The 6023-nt window shown below is 54.2% G+C and overlaps 1 pseudogene; it reads left to right on the plus strand.

The window, feature by feature from the left end:
• On the plus strand, window positions 1-4843 carry LOC139682998 (zinc finger protein 154-like; annotated as a pseudogene).
• The last annotated feature ends 1180 nt before the right edge of the window (window positions 4844-6023 follow it).

Below are 6023 nucleotides of genomic sequence, written 5' to 3' on the forward strand. Positions count from 1 at the left end.
ATGGCGGCAGGTTTCGGGTAATTTCGGAAAAATTGGGAGCATTTGGGGGGCATTCAGTGACTCAGGACGGGTTTTGGGAGGTCCCTCACGACCCGCCCACTCCCCCACAGACCCCCGGGATCCCCCCGGGGCCGTGTTGGCCGTGAAGGTGAAGAAGCCGGGTAAGCCCCTCCCCCCACTGCGGGATCCGCCTCAGAACGCCCCAAATCCCTCCCAAAAATACCCCTGAGAACCCCAACCCCCTCTCCTAGGACCCTCAAAACTCCTCCGAACCCCCAGGATGCCCCAAATTTCATCCCGAACTCTGCGGATCCCCTCAAACACCCCGGGCCTTTTCAAACACCCCAGAGACCCCTAAACCCCCTCCCAGACCCCCAGACCTCTCCCAGACCGTCTAACCTGCCCAGCAACCCCCCAAACTACTCCCAGATTTCCCTAACCCTCCTCCCAGACCCCCAAAACCACCGCATTACTTGCCAAAACGTCTTTTAGGGCACCCAGACCTGCCCAATTTCCCCCAGACTCCCCCAAACCACCCCAGAACGCCCAAACCACATCAAGACCCCCTTAAACTGTCTCCCTATCCCACAAAACCATTGCAGGACACCCAAGCTACTTCCACAGATCCCCAAACCACCCCATGATGCCCCTAAACTCTCTCCCAGGAACCCAAAAGTGCCCCTGACCCCTCAAAACCACACCAGAATCCCCTAATGCACTCCTAGACTCTCCAAACCATGCCAGGTCTCCCAAACTGGGATCTAGAAATGACAACTGAAACAGAGAGAACTGAAGCTGAGTGACACACGTGGGCAGCCTTAAAAAGCAGGAAAATGGGAATTATTGATTTTTTTTCCCTAGAAGCTGAAAGAGGGAAATTGGGGATGATGCTCTTGGAAAAGGGAACGGTGTGAGCGAGTGAGGACCGACCTCAGTGTAGGGAACAAAGGGAGTCACCCCCAAAGGAGGCTTTCCTTGGGGAGCCTCCCTGGATGCTGGAAAATCCTAGGATCCTCCCATCCTCTTAAATGGAGGTGCATGGCACAGGTACCCTAAAACCCTAAACCATCAAAATTTAGGCTAAAAAACCCTCCAAAATATGAAAATTAAGATCAAAGCAATTCAAACCACTAAGATTCACCTCCCAAAAATTTCCTCTCTGTGGTCTCTCCACTTGGGGGTCCCCCCCGTCCAAGCTGTTGGGGGTGCCTTGTGTTTTGGGGGCCCCTCTTTGGGGTTCTGCCTTTTCCAGGCCACTGGAGATCCTGGGAATTTCAGGGGTCCCCGACTCTGTGATCTGACCCCTTTGGGGCTTCTGCGATTCCTCCCCTCTCCAGGGTCCCACTTAAGAATTCCGATGGTCCCAGGGGTACTTTCTCCCCTGTTCTCGGGAACCCCCTGGGACCCAAAAACAGGGATTCCAGAGAGGGGGCACCCCCAGCAACCTGGAGAGAGAGGGCCCTTGGGAACCACCACCCCAAGCAAAGAGTCAGAGAAGCTCCACTATCCCCCAGCTCTATCACCACTTTCTGCTTCTCATCTCTAGAAGTCACCAGGCATCTGGTGTCCATAATAAGCTCCAAACTACCGAGATTCAGGCAAAAAAACCCTCACTGATATCAAACCTGCAAAACATCAAGATTCATCCAAACCTCACTCCAAAATATGGATATTAACCAAAGAAATCCCTCCCAGGAGTTCCCCTTCTCTGGTCTTTCAACTTTGGGGTTCAGGGTTCCGCCCCTGTCCAGGATGCTGGGGGACCCATGTATGTTAGGATGGGTGGGTAGACCTGTTCTCTCTCAGCCCGGTAGACGTTCTCAGACCAGTGGGTAGACCTGTTCTCTCTCAGTACAGCAGGTAGATCTGGTGTCTCTGCGGGACCTCTTTCACATGCATCTCCTTCTCTTGCCCGACCGTCCACGGGCAGACCTGGGGGCTCCCGCGGGCAAGCAGACCTGTTCTCTTTCAGCATGGTGCCCACACCTCCCAAACCTGCTGTGTCCACCCTGCTGGGTCCACCCTGCCAATGGAGTGGGCGGTCCCGACCCAGGAACACCCCTGGGAGAAAGGCAGGGGATAGCCATGCTCCTCCTCTTCCTCCTTCTTTGTCCAGCGCTTCGGCAGCATGCAGGAAACTCTCAGGTGAGCGGGACAACAGGATGGGAAAGAGAAGGGGCCCCCCAAACTCCACAGTGCCCTCGCTGCCCCGCCAAGGGCCGTGCGGGCTGTGCCATGGAACACGAGAGCTGGGATGGGCCCAGGAAAAGCCCACCAAGGGCACCAGGATGTGCCGCTCCTTGGAGCCTGTGCTGGGGCTGCCGCGGAGCGGGGCCAGAGCTGCACACAGGGACGGCAAAGGGCCCCGACAAAGTGCTGTGGGACCCCCGAGCCGAACCCCGAATAGCCTAGGGGGGCTCTGGGGAGTTAGGTTGGGTTGGGGGGGGGATGGTTGGGGCTTGAGGAACCCCAAAGCTGAGCCGCCAATGCCCCTTGAGGGGATATTGGGGGTCCCTGGGAGGTGTTTTTGCGGGTCCCGGTGTTGGTTCCGGGCAGAGCCTCTTGGTGGATGGGGGGATGCGGGGACCCCCCTTGGGGGGATTGGTGTGCCTGGGTCAGGCTATTCATTGACAGGTTGGGGAGAGGGGACCCCCAATACACATGGGACCCCCAGCAGCCCCGACAGGGGAGACCCCCTAAACCCCAAAGTGGAGGGACCAGAGATGGGGAACTCCTGGCAGGGCTTTTTTTGGGCTGAATCTCAGTGTTTTGGGCTGAATCTTGGGGGTGCAGGGGGGACGCAGTGCTGGGGGAGGGAATTTTCAGAGGGTTGCAGGGCCAAGGAAAGGGGGGCGTAGAGGCTTGGAGAAGTGGGATGGGGAGTTCAGGGGGCCCCTGTGCTCAGAAAAGGGGTTTCAGGGGTCCCTGATGTCAAAGAAAGGGGGTCTTAAGGTAAGAACACCCAGAAAAGCCAGAAAAAGATGTTCAAATGGTCTCCCAGTGTTCCAAAAAGGGGAGGGTCTGTGGTCTAAGAAATGCAAAAGTGGGGGTCCCAGAGTCAAAAAGAAGAGGAGTTTGGAGACTGGATGGAGGGGTTTCCTTGGGATGCCAAGGAAAGGGGGTACAGGTGAGTATTGGTGCAGGATAAGAGGGTGCAGGGGCATCCCAGTGCCTGGGAATGTGGGAGCAGGAGGGGCCCAAGGTGAAGTAAAGGGAGGACTGGAGGTGGGGAGAAATTATTGGGGTGTGCAGGGGGTGCCAGGTTAAAGGAAAAGGGAGTGTGGAGTCTGGGAGATGTGGGATAGGTGGGAAAAGGGGAGTCAGAGGGATCCTGGAGTCAAAGAAATGGGGGTTTGGGGCTGGAAAACCGGGAATGGCCAGGTAGGGGGGTCCTGGAGCCTTGGCAGCCTGGAGAGGGTGGGAACCCTGGAGAGGGAAGACCCCCAATACACAGGAGACCCCCAGCAGCCAGAACAGGAGGGACACCCAGAACCCCAAAGTAGAGAAGCCAAAGAGAAGGTGCTGCTATGAGGGTGTTCTTGGGCTGAATCCTGCTGTTTTGGAGGGGTTTATGGCCACAAGTAGCCCAGTGAGTTCTAGAGATGGATTCGGACAGGAGGAACCTCCAACTCAAGACACTCATACCTTGTTTTTTCCACAAAAAAACAGGATTTTTCCTTTCCAAACCTTAGCCAGATGGAGGAGAAGACTGTGAGGAAGAGGAAGATGCCCCGGGACCCCCAGGCAGATGAGGAGGAAGTCAGTGCCCCTTTGCCTCTCTCTTGTGCTGCATCTTCCAGCTGAGCATGGCCCCTGGCTGCAGGACAACCCTGCTGCCGACGCCATCCTGCCAGGGCCGGGTTTGGGGGGATGTCCTTGGCCTTCCCTGTGGGCTGGAGGGACATGCCCTCCCTGTCCTTGTTCCTTCCTGCCCCAGACCCCGAGCTGAGCACGGAGAGCACGGAGGACAAATCCCCCCAGCAGAACCTGGTGGCAGAGGCCATTTTGAATGGCTCCACAGAACAGGAAGTCAGCGGGGAGGAAAAGGCACGGAGATCCCACAGAAGGAGAAGCTCCAAACCCAGCCAAGGGTTGTCTGAAGAGGGAAAAGCCAGGCTGTCTCGGGAAGACAGCCGGACCTTAAGCCAGACCTCTGACCTGGTGGTGCAGCAGCATCTTCAGACCAGGGAGAAATGCTACAAGTGCTTGGAATGTGGGAAGGGATTCAGCAAGAGCTCCCACCTGATCCAGCGCCAGCACATCCACACTGGGGAATGGCCTTACATGTGTAGGGAAGGTGGAAAGGGCTTCAGTCAGAGCTCCACCCTGATCAGCCACCAGATGATCCACACTGGGAAGAGGCCCTATGAGTGTTCTGAGTGTGGGATGAGGTTTCAGACCAGCTACAGTCTCCTCAGGCATCAGCACACACACAGGGGAGAGGCCCTTCTGCTGCACCGACTGTGGGAAGACATTCAACCAGAACTCCAACCTCATCACCCACCGATGCATCCACACAGGGAGAGGCCTTATACATGTGGAGAGTGTGGGAAGAGCTTCACTCAGAGTTCTGAGCTTGTCATCCACCAAATGATTCACACTGGGGAACGTCCCTACCAGTGTTCCAAGTGTGGGAAGAGGTTTCAGACCAGCTCACATCTCCTCGTGCATCAGCACATGCACACGGGGGAGAGGCCCTTCTGCTGCACCGACTGCAGGAAGATTCAACCAGAACTCCCACCTCCTGAGGCACCGGGACATCCACACTGGGGAGAGGCCTTACTCGTGTGAGGAGTGTGGGAAAAGCTTCAGCGCCAGCTCTAACGTGACCAGACACCAATGAACCCACCGGTAGGGGCAGCCTACAAGTGCCTCGATTGCAGGAAGAGCTTTGTCTGATGCTCCAACTCCATCACCCTTTGGAGAATCCATGTTGGCAACAGACCTGGTGATCCACATTCCTGGTGATCAATGTTAGGAAAACACCTGGCTGATGTTCACACCCTCCTGGTTCCCTGTAGGCACTTCGGTGAACACAGTGGGAGGAACATCCAACAGGACACAGAGCAATGGTGGAAATTCATGGAGAAGAGCAGATTCGTTGATTTTACACCACAGAAAATTTCACCTGTGTAATGGTTTGACCCATGGCTTCCTCAGTAACCATTGTATCTAAGGAAGTTACAAGTATTCCACACGTGTCTTCCATGTAGCAGGGGGGGAGTGGTTTTGGGCTCTTCTCTCTTGGCCGAGGAGCTGGTGGGTGGTGGTTGCAGCCTGCTCCCTCCGGTTGTTGGTGGTTCTCCTGTCCTGGGTGAGATTGTTTCATTCTTGTTCCCCTTCCTTGAGGTTTTTAATTGTGTTTGTTTTGATTCATTCGGTTTCTTTAGGTTGGGTTGGTGTCTTCCCAATTTGCTGGCTAATCAGTCCCCTTTTTCCCTTCCCCTTCCCCTGGGGGTGGGATCCTATGTACTGTTTATACAGTGTTGTTTGTGAATGTTAGAAAATATAATTTATTCTTTTTATTCAGTTCAGTTTCTCTACAGTGCGTTTCTTTTCAGTGGGTTTTTTTTTCTTTCCTTTGCTGGGAAAGTTCTGGGAGGGGAAAGGGGGGCCAGTCCAGGGTTGGCAACAGCTAGGCCAAACCTGTGACAACCTGCTACATTCCATCATTTCTTCTGATGGCATCAAGTCCCATAATTCTACCCTAAATCCCTGAATTCCACTCAAAAGCTTCTTAATCCCTCCTAGAGTTCCCAAAATTTTTTCCCAAATCCCCCCAATTTCACCACAAATTCCCAAGATTCCACCAAACTTTCCTTAGTTTCACAGAAAATTACCTTAAGTCCAATGACATATCACTTAATTCCAGCTATAACATTTTTGTTTTCTCCCCAAATCTGCTTAATTTAGCCTAAAATCTTACTAATTTCACCTAAAATCCGCATTTCTGCCAAAAATCCTCTTTTAATTCTACCTCAAATCCACTTAATTCCACCTCAACTCCTTTTTGTAGCCCCTAA

The sequence above is a fragment of the Pithys albifrons genome, chromosome 26 (assembly GCF_047495875.1).
Source record: "Pithys albifrons albifrons isolate INPA30051 chromosome 26, PitAlb_v1, whole genome shotgun sequence".
NCBI lineage: Eukaryota > Metazoa > Chordata > Aves > Passeriformes > Thamnophilidae > Pithys > Pithys albifrons.